Source organism: Taudactylus pleione, unplaced genomic scaffold (assembly GCF_031769625.1).
Source record: "Taudactylus pleione unplaced genomic scaffold, aTauple2 ptg000800l, whole genome shotgun sequence".
Lineage (NCBI taxonomy): Eukaryota > Metazoa > Chordata > Amphibia > Anura > Myobatrachidae > Taudactylus > Taudactylus pleione.
This window is the reverse complement of record NW_028285202.1, coordinates 1,355,613-1,371,534: the sequence shown is the minus strand read 5'-3', so window position 1 is coordinate 1,371,534 and position 15,922 is coordinate 1,355,613. Positions and strand designations below refer to the sequence as shown.

The 15,922-nt window shown below is 46.7% G+C and overlaps 1 pseudogene across 1 annotated transcript in view; it reads left to right on the top strand.

Annotated features, from left to right (window-relative positions):
• Nucleotides 1-15,922, top strand: part of LOC148474919 (uncharacterized) — a 70,531-nt pseudogene that overhangs the window by 11,881 nt on the left and 42,728 nt on the right. The window contains exons 5-6 of the transcript XR_015872816.1: nt 5,281-5,392; nt 10,127-11,628. The product of XR_015872816.1 is annotated as an uncharacterized LOC148474919 (transcript). The remainder of the gene's footprint in view (nt 1-5,280; nt 5,393-10,126; nt 11,629-15,922) is intronic.

Sequence of the window (15,922 nt, the reverse complement as noted above, 5' to 3'; positions counted from 1 at the left end):
CATTTCAACTTAATCCTTGCATCCTACAGTGCTGCCATTTCCCTCTCTAAACAATCAAATTTAAAGAGCCTCGTCTCCTCCCAGTCCTCAAACCCCCAACTTCTCTTCACCACTTTGAACTCCCTCCTCTGCCCACCCCCTCCTCGCCTCCCCACCTAACTCTCTGCCCTTGACTTTGCCACCTACTTCACATCTAAAATTGACTCCATGTGTCAGGATATCACATCCCGCCAGACCCTCAACACTCAGCCCCCTCCTTTCCTTGACCACCCCTCCCTATTTAGTTTACCAACTCTGATATCTTTCTCCCCTGTATCTGGAGAGGATTTCATGACCCTCATTCGGTTCTGATCCCCTTCCACCTCCCCCTTGACCCTATCCCTTACAGCTTCCTCCACCACCTCTCTACTTCTGCCTGTTCCCATCTTGCGCACCTCCTCAATCTCTCCCTCTCATCAGGTACGGTCCCTTCTGCATTCAAGCATGCCCTTGTCTCCCCCATTCTTTAAAAAACCTACCCTTGATCCTAATACTTTTTCCAACTACCGATCCATCTCTCTCCTCCCTTTTGCTCCAAACTCCTTGAGTGAATTGTTTACAACCGCCTCAGCACATTTCTTTCCTTCCACTCCCTGCTTGACCCATTTCAGTCTGGCTTCCGTTTTCTCCACTCCACTGAAACTGCCCTCACCAAAGTCAGCAACGACCTCCTTGTTGCCAAATCCAAGGGCCACTACTCTCTGCTCATTCTCCTTGACATCTCTGTTGCTTTTGACACTGTGGACCACCCTCTCCTCCTGCATATCCTTCACTCTCTTGGTCTACGTGATACTGCCCTCTCCTGACTGTCCTCCTACCTCTCTTATATAAATCTTCTTTAGGTGAACTCATCAGCACTTTTGGCTTCCAATATCATCCCTATGTTGATGATGCTCAGATCTACCTTTCCTCCCCTGACCTCTCCCCTTCTTTCCTCACCCGTATCTCCAACTGTCTCTCTGCTATCTCCTCCTGGATGTCCCAGCGACTTCTTAACTTAACATAGCCAAGTCTGAGCTGATCATCTTCCCACCCTCCCGCATTACCTCACTTCCCACAATTCCATTATCTATTGATGGCCTTGGAGTTATCCTTGACTCTACCCTCTCCTTAAAACCACACATTCAGTACCTCTCGCAATCCTGCCGTTTTCATCTCAAAAATATTTCCGGGAACAGACCCTATCTTACCCTGCATGCTACTAAGACCCTCATATACTCACTGGTCACCTTTAGATTGGACTACTGTAACCTCCTCCTATCTGGCCTCCCTGATGCCCACATCTTGCCACTCCAATCTGTCCTCAGTGCAAACGTTCTACATCTGCTTCCCCTCTTCTACAAGCTCTACAGTACACTGGCTCATCTTCCCCTTCATAACCCAATTCAAGGTTCTTACACTCACCAATCCATTTACCTCAGATCTCATCTACCTTCACACTCCTGCCTGACCACTTCGCTCAACAAATGCACGCGGCCTCTCCTGCCAACTAATTACTTCCACTTCTGCATCCAAGATTTTGCCCGTGCTGCTCCCTACCTCTGGAACTCTATCCCTCTCCCTGTTAGACTCTCCACCTGTCTACAAAACTCAAGACCCACTACTTCATTAATGCCTTCCAGCCCTCATCCTAACTTGCTGCTACATGTTCCTTCCTCCCAGTCTACCCCATCTGTGTCACCCCTGTCTGTCTGCCTCTCCCCTATAGAATGTAAACTCCCACGAGCAGGGTCCTCTTCCCTCATGTGATTCTCCTTCCCTCACTCATACTATCATCTACTCCTTACTTCCCACAAGTGCACCTAACTTGGTTGCTTACATCCTGCTGCTTGTTGAGTGTTTTGATCGCTAATGCAGCAATGTTTTTAAACCATGTCCTTGTCCTGCATTGTTTTGTACTGTTAATACCTGTTTTATTGTGTGCTCATTTGTTTATGAAGTAAAAAAGAAGAAAAAACTATAAGCCAGGAGCTGGAATATATAGGTAGGTCCACCAAAATGATCTTAAAAAAGGATCTGAAGCACTTATATAAATTATTTGCAGCTCTCTTAAAAAATGGGGTGCTGGTCCCCACTAAAAAGCACAATACAAAAAGAAAGAGAGCGCTGGGTTCAAAAATATAAAATGTATTCAATGATTACCAAAAAAGTATATAACCTAAATATAGTGTCACATATAACATAAAATAACATATATTGTCAATACCCAAATCAGGTGTGAGAGAGCTGTGGGGCTAATCATCATGTATGAGTAATATTAGCTTTTAAGAAACTCATTCAAAACAAGCCATCACATAAAAGCAATCCAAAAGCCAGTTAGTAGCAATAGTCAACAGGTTAGTAATTGCAGTATAAATCTTGTGATTGATCTCTATTCAAGAGGATATTTATACCTCTTTTCCACCAAAAACCGAAGTCCGACCTGGGTTTTTGGACATGGGGCCTGATTCAGAGCCGGACGTAATTAGCGCTCGCTCGTCCTGAAAATAGGGGTGGCTATTCAAATGAACCGTTCGCTGTTTGCGGTCTGTTCACGCCTCTATGTCTGAACGAGCGAACAAAACTTGCGGTCGTTTTTTGGGAAACTACGGCCCCCTGGCCGCTAGCATCCTACGTCATGTCCGCTATTTATTAGATTAATCGAGTCCATCGAACAGGGTATGAGCTGCTCGCTATTCTTGTGGTTGGTTTTTGCTACCACAATTTTGCGAGCAGTTCTGGCTAAAAAAAAACCCAGTGACGTGGTCAATGACGCTGCTGTTTTAAATATGCACACCCATAAAACGCCCGTTTTGACCTTTAAGCACGCCTGCGATCGGATCTCCACACCCCGTTTTCAAGCACCTTCCCCTGTTACCACCCACATACGCCTCATCCTGTCACTGAAATTAGCAGGCATTCGCTATTTTGCGAGCACATGAATTTCGGCCGCACGGACTGGTTCGCGCATGCGTATAACGATCCGTACGCATGCGCAGTTGGGCAAACATCGCTCGGAGCGAACGAGCTGCCGCTTACGAGTGGCTCTGAATCAGGCCCATGGTTCCAACCCAGGTCAGACACAATTTACAATGCACCTTCAATCTGGGTTACTCCCAGGTCAGCCCTGTTCACACTAAACCCAGGTCTGCCCTGCTAAACCTGTGAGGTAATAAAAAGTGGGAGGTGACTGCTCCACAACCACCAATCAGCTAATTTGAGGCATGACCCAGGTCGGATAAGCCGGGTCGCGCCGTTTACAATGCACCATTCCTGGGTCCAACCCTGGTAGCTACCTGGGTTGGATTGCTGGGTCACTTGACCCAGGTTATTTTTCAGGGACCATTTTACACTGAGCTGCGACCCGGGTAGACCCAGCAATAACCCGGGTTTTTGCCCTGGTGTAAAAGGGGTATTATAGGTAAAACATGCAATAACAACCCACAATGTATGCCAGCAGGTTTGGGTTAGTGTAGCAGCAAGTAATGGTCCTCAGACCCGTCTCTATCCAGGAAGCTATTTAATAAATATGCCAGTGTGCCACAATCTTCGTGGTAAAGCAGTCAACATACTGTAATCCCTGCATTCCTAGTCATGCTGCAAAAAACATGCTGGGTTTACTTTAAACACATCCCCACATCTCAGGTCAGCGGTGGCCAGCCGTGACAAGGAGAGAAATGTCCGTGGGTGGGATCAGGTACCCGGCGTCCGGACCTGTCAGGTGTCGGTGATGGATGGTAGAGGTGAGCGGTATTCTCACCCTCCGCACAGCGACTGCACCTCACGGCAATGTGTGGTCCCACAAGTGGAGAGATCGGACTGGAACGTCTCCAACGCTGAACAAGCCATTGCAGCCGTAAATGCAGCTTCCTGGACAGAGACGGGTCTGAGGACCATTACTTGCTGCTACGCTAACCCAAACCTGCTGGCTGCTGCTATTAAAGACTACTGCTTGCTGCTAATCGTTAACCCTATATGTGTTGGTTGCGGCTATTGAAATCTAATGACTGCTTACATTGTGGGTTGCTACTGCATGTTTTACCTATTAATAACCTCTTGAATAGAGATCAATCACAGGATTTATACTGCAATTACTAACCTGCTGACTATTGCTACTAATTCATTTGTTCATGTACTTTGCAAGGAGCTGCGGAACCCTTGAGCACCATATAAAAAAACGATAATAAGAATAATATCTAGTATTTATTCTAGCACCCTGCACCTGTCACAACCCATGCAGTACCTATTTCCTGCCTGGGGTGTCAATCTCTGTTTTGGTGCTTCTAGCCCAGGTTGGTCTGGATATCAGCACTTTGTTGCATCGCTGAGGGTGCTAGAAGCACCAGAGTAGAGAGCGACGCCCCAGGCAGGAAAGAGGAACCGCACTGGTTGTGACAGGTGCAGGGTGCTAGAATGAACCTTAAATATCTCAAATTGTCTACATATTGATTGTCTAACTTTTAACTTTGTCTTAAGTTATATCCCTGTCAATATTTCTGCATATTGAATGTCGATATTTTGATCGTCGATGTTTTTGATGATGTTGATGTTTTGACTATCAGTGTTATGTAACCAAGATTTGGAACAGCCATGGCCTCAAGCACCATGGTCAGATCTTCTGCACCAGGGACCGATTCTTCATCCAAACCCAGGTGTCCAGTCATTGAGGGCTTAGAGTTTGAGTGGTCACTGCTGAGACAAAATGATCGAGAGACCTCTTACAGCCTGGACACAAAACTCTTCCTTGAGTTACGTTAGGGTTTGGAAGACATTAATTATGTGGTTCAGAACTAACGTAGTGGTTCCTGTTTCTCCTACGATTCCACAAGGGGTTTGCCAAATGTTAACATTTCGGATTTCAAAAATGTTCAACATGTTATCATTCTGTAGATAAATGTTGACATTGTGAGTTCATCCCCTGTTTATTATATTTAGTCCACCCTTCTTTCATGTATGGCATGAGCACATCTCATACTGTACATTATGGGCTAACATGGGGTTATAAAGGAAATTAGATAGTTTCCAGTAATTTCATTTCCTTGAAATACACCATGGTAGCCCAATAGTCCGACTCATGTTGTCTGTTTTTTAGGACAGCTTGAGAAGACTCTCAGAGACACCAAGGGAAGGCAAAGTTCCTCTATGTACCTTCTGTAGGGGTTTCTTTGGCATGTCTCTACTCAGCTGACCAAGCAGTTAACTTCTACATTATAGCTACCAGAGAGTATTTCACGGAAATGTACTTTTCTCTTTAATATTTAGGATGAAAACATCAGCGATTTTCAAATTGTTGTATTAGAAGAGATAAAAAAGGAGGAGGATGAGCTCCTTGGGATTATTAAAGAGGAGGAAATCCCTACAGGTATCAGCACAGGTGAGTAATCAGCTCTAAATACCGAACAGAGAGCCTGATTCAGCAAGGAACGCAAGTGAGAGAACGCACGCATTCGGACGATGTCTTCGCACCGCGCATGTGTATGCCTCTTACTGCGCATGCGCAAACTAGCCAGTGCAACTGGGTAAGGGTACGCAGACTACACGCAGTGTGTACGCAGACCCTTCCGATATTGAGTGACAGGAAGTGCCGCTTGTGGGTGGGGACCGGGGGGTGGTCGGGCGAATGCAGGCGTGCCTGTGCGTTGGGACGCCGTTATAGAGGCGTACATAGTTAAGGCAGTGTGGTGGCATACGCAGCCAGACGATGCACGTAGGAAGTGGCCAGAATCCTGCTCCAGGTCAGGTCATCTATTTGCGTCTGGGTCCGATGGTTCTCAATGTTACCGATGTTTGCGCTATCCGGCGTACTGATTGGGCACTGAGTATCTCTCACATGTGTCCCTTGCTGAATCAGGCCCAGAGTGACATATTTTGCTTACTCAGTTACTACAGCAATCTAATTTTTTCTTCACTGCCATAGGGGACACGGGACAACACTGGGGGTATAGGGCTGTGCAGAAGGAATGGGCACAAAACAGTTAACTTGACATCAGGGCAGCCCAGCCTCCTTCTCCTCTATACCCAGCCCCAGGCAGGCCAGTTTACATTTGGTGCCAGCAGGAGCCAGGCACACTTATAACAGAGGGCTGCTTATGCAGCCTCAAATCTTTATTTGATATTATTTATTTGAATTCAATTTTTTTTGAATGAGCAGTACTGAGCCGCTCCACCAACCCCCAGTACCGAGCACAGAGGATCCCAGCCACAGCCGGATGCCACGGGGGAGGAGGTAAGGCAGCTTGCAGGGAGCCGCATTGGTGCGGCTTCACCCGCCGGTGGTCTCCAGCGCCGGCAGGTAATGCTGCACCAATGCGGTTACCTGCAAGCCGGGTCGCCCACACCCCTGCCAAACCACCAGGGCACATAGTAATGGGACGGGGTGGGGGGGGAACTACTGTAGTGCTGGCCATTTGCCCTGGGGGCTCCATGTCAGAAGAGGGGTGGTGGGCTTTCCCCGTTAGCTCTTCCCCTGGTGTGTTCCCTCATGGAGGCTTCCCATCAGTAGGTTGCTCCTTTTCCTCTCCCTCCCACAGAGACGCTGAGCGGCCATTTTCACTGTAACGGCCGGCTGCAGCTAGTCTCTGGAGAGCTGGGCTCCTGTCTCCCTGTATACCTCACTCTCAGGTCAGGTTATACAGGTAAGCTCCTTCCGGTCGACTGGGGCTTGGCCTGTTGAGATCTCATTGCCCATTATATCTATATTGCATTGAATGTACTGTGTGCTTGTCCTCATTGAAAGGTATTTACTTTTTTCCTGCTACCTGTCAGTTTTTCTGTCCTGTTTAACACTATACAGTCTCTCTGTGTATTGGCCAATTAACCCTTGTGTTAACAGGGTGTGAGGTTCACTGTGCCTCCCTTTTATTACGCCTCACTTATTATTACTTTGTGCGACTTTACAGTCATTGCACCTTCCCCTTATTGCACACATCTGTTGCCACAGCTTTGTGGTGTGGATTGCCTTGTATTCTACCATGTTTTCCAAAGGCAAAGCACCTAAGTAGGTGGCAGCTCCTGTGTTACGAACACGTAGTTCTTGTTCTGTTGGTCTTTTCCCACAGTATCCAGTCCAGGACGGTCTCTGTATCCGGTGCTGCTCAGATGCATAGCAAGAGGCCCTATCCACAGCCTCCAACAAAGAGCCGACCAGGGCTGCCTCGCTGTCACAGGTAATGTCACAGCTAGTTGACTGTTTGACAACCCACGCTCCTCCCCTCCCTCTGATGGAGGCCCACCCTGCCGTAATTCTGTAGTATAATCTGCAGCCACCCACCTACCACCATGGATGAGGTTTTTCTCTCATCACTTCAGGGTTTGGCGCAGGTGTCCGCCTCCTTCAAGCAGGTGCTGGATAAGGACTGAGCTTCCAAACGCGGGCCATCGACAGTTGGACAGATGCCCTAGAAGGGGGACTCTCCTATGGTACACTCAGGAACCAGTTATTGTCCCTAGTGGTGCATATTAAGGAGGCTGCCTTCTATCTGGATGAGGTGGCTCTTGACACTAGTATCAGCTACCTCCGTCGCAGCTATGAGAGCCCTCTGGCTTCAATTCTTGCAAGCCATCTCAAATGAGGCTCTAGTGGCTCTTCCTTATTCTGGGGACATTCTTTTTGGTCCAGAATTGAACTAGATTATTGCCATGGTGGCGGCATCCAAGACAGCGTTTCTACCTTCTGTGGTGGTCCCTAGGTCACGAGCATCTAATTTTCGCTCCTTTCGTCCACAAGGAAAGGCCAAGGGCCAGTCGTTCTCCAGGTCCCAGGGTTCTTCCTCCAAGGGCTCCAAACCCCGAAGCAAACAACCCTGGGCTGCCTGACGTTTCTCCACCAAGCCTTACAACAAGCCTGCAGCCTGACGGGGGGCCTCCAACTGCGGGACCCCAGTGTGGGAGGCCGGTTTCTGCTTTTCCCTGAGACCTGGCTGGCGAACACATCTGACACCTATGTACAGAAGGTGGTTTCTCAGGGCTATGCTCCAACCTTCCGAAGGCATCTTCCGGCCCAGTTCTTTTCCACAGGCCTTCCAGCAGATCCAGAAAAAGCAAGAGAACTGCTGCTGTCCATTCACTCCCTTCTGGCCTTTAAGGTGATTATTCCAGTACCCTGGACTCAGAGAGGCACGGGCTTCTATTCGTTTTTCTCCTTGGTTCAGAAGCTGAATGGGTCTTTTTAGCCAATACGCAAGTCTCTCAACCGCTTCGTGCGGGTCCCCAGGTTTCGTATGGAATCTCTGAGTTCTATCATTCTGGCGCTTTAATCAGGGGGATTTCATGGACATTCAGGATGCTTACTTATTTGTTCCTATCTAGATCAGTCACCAGCGAGATGGATTGCGTTGTTGCCTGAGATTAGAACTTTCTTTCAGGGAGTCCTCCACGTGCAGCCCCCCTTTGTTCCTCCGGTGGCTCCATGGGACTTGTCTTTAGTGCTCAAGGCTCTTCAGTCTTCTCCCTTCGAGCCTTTAGAGTCAGTGGACATTCACTGGCTCACATGGAAAACTTAATTGCATCAGAGTGTCAGACTTTAGTGCACTGTTATCTCGCTCTCCGAGCCATTCTTCGGACACAGGCTGCCTTCTGAAGGTAGTTTCTCGGTTCCACATCAGCCAGGAGATTGTGGTTCTGGCTTTTCAGTCACCTGATTCTTCACCAGAGAAGGCCTCTTTGGATGTGGTAAGTCTGATTCCCTTTTTGTGCTCTATGGCTTTTACAAACAGGGCTAGCCAGCTACAAAGCAGACCATGGCCCTGCTGGCTCCATTTGACTATCCGTCACATATTCGCTCAGTTAACCAGGCTGGTAGGTACTTCTTGGGCAGCTCACTGAGGATCCTCATGGGAGCAGCTTTGCAGGGATGCTACATGATATTCTGTCCACACGTTTATCTGTTTATTAGTTTCTTTTGACACCTTTGCCTCCATGGACGTGCCATTTGGGCAGAGGGTTCTCATTGCAGCTCAGGAGCATCCTCTCCCTTAGGGGAATTGCTTTGGGACATCCCAGAGTTGTCCCTGTGTCCCCTATGGCAGTGAAGTGTGTGTGGCAGTCTTCTTTCTCCTTTCTTGCTCCTGCTCACTTAAATGGCCTGTCTGGGGCTGGGTATGGGGTATAGGGGAGAAGACTGGGCAGCCCTGATATAAAAGAAGTTAACTGGTGCCCAGTCCTTTTGCACAGCCCTAAACACCCAGCGTTGTCTCTGTGTCCCCTATAGAGGTTGAAGAAAAGAATTTAACCAGGTAAGAACATAAATCTGTATAGACAAAGGTGTATTTATCAATATAGACCATCTCTTATCATACACCCTCATCTGCCAGTACAGACTGATGAATATCTGTCTGTATAGACAATCTCTTATTCTACACCCTCCTCTTTCAGTACAAACTAATGAGGGAAATGTATCTGCTCAGTGGGTGAGTCAGGAGCCATCAGCCCCTATTATACTCCTGCTCTCCTCGTCACATCATGTCACTGTGTGTTACCAGCCCAGAGATCTGACCAGTCTCCTCCCCACACTCTCTGGTGTATCTCATACATCAGGAGCCATCAGCCCCTATTATACTCCTGCTCTCCCCCTCACATCATGTCACTGTGTGTTACCAGCCCAGAGATCTGACCAGTCTCCTCCCCACACTCTCTGGTGTATCTCATACATCAGGAGCCATCAGTCCCTATTATACTACTGCTCTCCCCCTCACATCATATCATTGTGTGTTACCAGCCCAGAGATCTGACTAGTCTCCTCCCCACACTCTCTGGTGTATCTCATACATCAGGAGCCATCAGCCCCTATTATACTCCTGCTCTCCTCCTCACATAATGTCACTATGTGCTTTCACGGGTTGAGCCATTAAAGTAGCCCAATCGCACTCAATAGCCACGATCTCAGGCAGGGTTTTTTTACTAGTGTTTACTCTGATTTCTGCTTGCGATTTTAGGAGATGCGAGCAGAAATCTGCAAAGGCGCTTCTACTGTATTTGCAGGTTAAACCGACGCCAGAGCACAAGAGGCTTCGATGGAGCCATGGACGCTAAGCTAGTTCCCCCCATTGTATGAACTTTTACTCAATGCAAATAGAAACTCTCTATTTCTAAAGATGTATTTTATTTTCAGCAGATGGATGCAAAAGCTGGAATACCTTGGAGGGACATCTCCTTCTGTCTTCAGATATTAAAATAGAAGATAATAACATCGTACAAGATTCTCCAAGAGAAAACCCCACTACACTAACTATACGTCCAGTGTTTTACAGTGAAGATACGTCACCTGATCCCTCTAATTATAATGCATGTTCTGCTGATAATTTAGATGTTGCTACACATAGAACAAGCCCTACAAATGCTACTATATATTCCTGCTCTGAATGTGGTAAATGTTTCTTATATCGCTCGATCTTTGTTAGACATCAGAGAACTCACACAGGTAGGAGACCATTTCAATGTCATGAGTGTAGAAAATATTTCGCACAGAAGTCACATCTTGCTGTGCATCTTAGAGTTCACACAGGCGAGAAACCGTTCTCTTGTTCTGAGTGTGGGAAATGTTTTGCACATAAATCAAAGCTGATTGCACATCAGAGTAGTCACACAGGTGAGAAACCATTTCCGTGCTCTGACTGTGGGAAATGTTTTGCGCATAAATCATATCTTGTTATACATCAGAGAAGTCACACAGGTGAGAAGCCATTTTCATGTACTCAATGCGGGAAAAGTTTTGCACATAAATCAGTTCTAGTTGCACATCAAAGAAGTCACACAGGTGAGAAACCATTTCCATGTTCTGAGTGTGAGAAATGTTTTGCACATAAATCGGATCTTGTTACACACCAGAGAAGTCACACAGGTGAGAAACCATTTCTATGTTCTGAGTGTGGAAAAAGTTTTATACGGAAAGCAGATCTTGCCAGACATCTGAAAAGTCACACAGGTGAGAAACCGTTTTCATGCTCTGACTGTAGGAAATGTTTTACACAGAAATCAGCTCTTATCATACATCAGAGAACACACACAGGTGAGAAGCCATTTCCATGTTCTGAGTGTGGGAAAGGTTTTGCAGAGACATCAGCTCTTGTCAGACATCAGAGATGTCACACAGGTGAGAGGCCTTTTCCATGTTCTGAGTGCAGGAAATGTTTTACAGAGAAAAAAGATCTTGTTAAACATCAGAGAACTCACACAGGTGAGAAGCCATTTCCATGCTCTGAGTGTGGGAAATGTTTTGCAGAGACATCGGCTCTTGTCAGACATCAGAGAACTCATACAGGTGAGAAGCCATTTCCATGTTCTGTGTGTGGGAAATGCTTTACAGAGACAGCAGCTCTTGTCAAACATCTGAGAACTCACACAGGTGAGAAGCCTTTTTCATGTACTCAATGTGGGAAATGTTTTGCACATAAATCGATTCTTGTTGCACATCAGAGAAGTCACACAGGTGAGAAACCATTTTCATGCTCTGAGTGTGGGAAATGTTTTACAGAGACATCAGGTCTTGTTACACATCAGAGAACTCACACAGGTGAGAAACCATTTCCATGTTCTGAGTGTGGGAAATGTTTTACACAAAAATCAGCTCTGCTCAGACATCAGAAAGTTCACACAAGAAAATAAAATATTACAGTAATATAATTGCAGCAATAATCTAAATATATGTTGATATTAATGTAAAATGATAAAAAAAAGTTGCAAACATATATTTGCAGATTGTATTGACATCACTGATTTATGAAGGGCCTTTTAAAGCTTCAGTTGCACAGTATATTAATATGTTATAATTTAATTACCATCCACAGACATAGGTGGATTGTATTTCATCAACATAAGACTGGAACGTACAGTATTTTCCTTCTGTTAAACATTGGCTATAAGTCTTCACAGTATTGAGATCACATTGTTATATAGGGTCCTAAATAATATATAATACAGATAATGGGCTGTAGATACACCCATGAGCTGAAACATTATGACCACTCCAATATCAAGGGAATGACATTGACTGTCTCATTGTATATCAAGGTGACAGATATATTTGATGGTAAGCTGACGTTGGATGCTCACAGAAGTTAGGATCGGGTGTAAAAACAAGTGACTTTGGTAAGGGACAAATCTTTATGGCCAGATGCCTGGTCAGAGCATTTTCCAATGTGGAAAGGCTTGTGGGGAACTCAAGGTCAGCAGTGGTGAGTACCTATCGACAGTGATCCAAGCAGGGGAAATCCACCAACTGCCGATGTTGTTGGTCAGCAAAGATTTATTGATGCACCAGTTTACGAAAGGCCATCCTGCCTGGTACGAACCAAAAGGGCTACAGTGGCCCAAATAACAGAAAATTATGATGATGGGAGTAATGGGGCATAACACCCAGTTCATGGAATGCTGCTTCGTATGGGGCTGCGTAGCCACTGATCCGTCAGTGTCCATGCTAACCCTGGTCCAACATTGAAAGCACCTAGAATAGGGCAAGCAAAAATATTAAATAGACCTTGGGTCAATGGAAGAATGTCATCTGGTCCAATGAATCCCACTTTCTGTTGCATCATGTGGATGGCCAAGTATGTGTGTGCCATTTACCTAGGAATAGATGGGACCAGGATGCATTGTCAAATGAAAACAAGTCGATGTAGGGAGTGCAATGCTTTGGGCAAGGTTCTGCTGGGAAATTTTCGGTACTTGGGTTTTTTTTGTCGCAGAGGTATTGGTATAATATAGCAGATTAAGATGCACATTTTAAGAAAAAGTTGTGGTGCAGCCATATCGCATAGTCTATGTTACGTCAAATGGGACTATTTGGTGCGATTACAGGATAGGTGTATGTGGACACTTCTGTAAGATGATACGGCCAAGGAATGAAAATTAATCAGACTACATTTCTATACATTGTGAGGCTTTTTTCACATCTGTGCTGAGCCTATTTTGGCACCTCCCGGGCCGGCCATTGTCCTCTGTCTGATATCAGCCGGATCTCTGCGTACGCCTGCCTCAGAATCACCCGCATTTCCATCTACAAGCACACGGCACACTAAACCTATTCGCCAATACCCACTGAGTCGCAAGGAGAGATGGGCACGACCCTGTCACCCCCCATTGCACAAAGTTGCCTATGGGGGCTCCGACCCAGGCTCAGGTGATAAAGTTGCGAGATCCCTCTGTAGTGGAGACTTGTGTGCATCACTGTGCCCTTAATTTACCAGGCACATGGCCTCATCAGCCTAATTACACAATCCCTGACCACAGCTGCTTCAAATCCTGAAATGAGATCATGGACTTTGCATCATTCAATTTTGTTTTTTTTAGGGCAACCTCTTTTAAGGTGTTGCCAGAGCACTCAGGGGTAAGAACCCAGAAGCCAGGGGTAACTCGAGATTTGCAGAGAGGCAATTAGATGTACTGTAACCTCCCTGTACCCCTTTTAGGGGCTAGTAGGTGAGCTAATGCATGTCTGTGCTGTTCTAGAGTAAAAACTTCATACAAACACATAATAAAGTGGATTAATTACACCCTGCATTAGGGTTTATTGAAACGGATAAATCTAGTCCCGTAAATGTACATATATCATACTAACAGAAAATATATATACATATAAGTGGTATTTGCTGTCCCCTTTGTATTACTGGAGACACTGGCGTGCAACAGTCCAGAGTCTCCCTGCTTTCTGTGGGCTAACGCTCTATACCTGGAGGTGCTGCAATCAGAGAGACCACACTCCATACTGGGAGTGTGTATCCCCAATCGTGACTTATCCCCCGACACTTGTGCAGTCCCAAATCACTGCCCCCTGAAATGTCCTTGCTGCATTTGCTGCCAAACTATGTTACTATTGGCCTGCCATTGGTTAGTTCATTGGGATATGAGCTGGAATGGGTAGGCAATGAAGGTATTATAGGGGCATAAGGGAATAGATTGGCAGACATTGTAAAATTGTGGTAGGGCACTGACGGGACTAAATATGGCAATGTAATTATCTTGCTCTGTTGTGTGATGGGGTCACAAGTTGGCTTGACCTTTATTGACATGAATCAGGCACCACTTTTGTCATGGGTTCCGTCACCTCTATTCCCCAATAGATACATAGACTGATACATAGGCCACACTTCTATCACACCTAATACACACTAGGCCTGATTCAGAGTTGTATGTTCATCTGATGAGGGGTCTGTGTCTGCGCAGGATCCATTCTGAACACTGCAGAATGGATCCAGTGATTACACTTGCAGACCCCCCAAGCTGCAGTATGATTGACATGCTGTGGCATTTTGGGAGGGCGTGACTAGCCACTGTTCCCGGAAATGGCAATTTTCCCCATTTTCTGGGAGGGACGAGGCCAGGGTCTGAATCAGACAGATTCCTGCCCTCTGAAGTGACCAGCACCTGTGATGGTTGCTTTGCATCATGTCACTGTGTTACCAGCCCAGAGATCTGACCAGTCTCCTCCCCACACTCTGGTGTATCTCATACATCAGGAATCCCTATTATACTCCTGCTTTCCCCTTCACATCATGTCACTGTATGTTTCCAGCCCATAGATCTGACCAGTCTCCTCTCCACACTCTGCTGTATCTCATACATCAGGAGCCATCAGCCCCTATTATACTCCTGCTCTCCCCCTCACATCATGTCACTGTGTGTTACCAGCCCAGAGATCTGACCAGTCTCCTCACACTCTCTGGTGTATCTCATACATCAGGAGCCATCAGCCCCTATTATACACCTGCTCTCCCCCTCACATCATGTCACTGTGTGTTACCAGCCCATAGATCTGACCAGTCTCCTCTCCACACTCTGCTGTGTCTCATACATCAGGAGCCATCAGCCCCTATTATACTCCTGCTCTCCCCCTCACATCATGGGCTGTGTTACCAGCCCAGAGATCTGACCAGTCTCCTCACACTCTCTGGTGTATCTCATACATCAGGAGCCATCAGCCCCTATTATACACCTGCTCTCCCCCTCACATCATGTCAGTGTGTGTTACCAGCCCAGAGATCTGACCAGTCTCCTCCCCACACTCTCTGGTGTATCTCATACATCAGGAGCCATCAGCCTCTATTATACTCCTGCTCTCCCCCTCACATCATGTCACTGTGTGTTACCAGCCCAGAGATCTGACCAGTCTCCTCCCCACACTCTCTGGTGTATCTCATACATCAGTAGCCATCAGCCACTAATATACTCCTGCTCTCCCCCCTCACATCATGTCACTGTGTGTTACCAGCCCAGAGATCTGACCAGTCTCCTCCCCACACTCTCTGGTGTATCTCATACATCAGTAGCCATCAGCCACTATTATACTCCTGCTCTCCCCCTCACATCATGTCACTGTGTGTTACCAGCCCAGAGATCTGACCAGTCTCCTCCCCACACTCTCTAGTGTATCTCATACATCAGGAGCCATCAGCCCTTATTATACTCCTGCTCTCCCCCTCACATCATGTCACTGTGTGTTACCAGCCCAGAGATCTGACCAGTCTCCTCACACTCTTTGGTTTATCTCATACATCAGGAGCCATCAGCCCCTATTATACTCCTGCTCTCCTCCTCACATCATGTCACTGTGTGTTACCAGCCCAGATATCTTACCAGTCTCCTCCCCACACTCTCTGGTGTATCTCATACATCAGGATCCATTAGCCCCTATTATACTCCTGCTCTCCCCCTCACATCATGTCACTGTGTGTTACCAGCCCAGATATCTTACCAGTCTCCTCCCCACACTCTCTGGTGTATCTCATACATCAGGATCCATCAGCCCCTATTATACTCCTGCTCTCCCCCTCACATCATGTCACTGTGTTACCAGCCCAGAGATCTGACCAGTCTCCTCCCCACACTCTCTGGTCTATCTCATACATCAGGAGCCATCATTCCTTATTAGACTCCTGCTCTCCCCCTCACATCATATCACTGTGTTACCAAT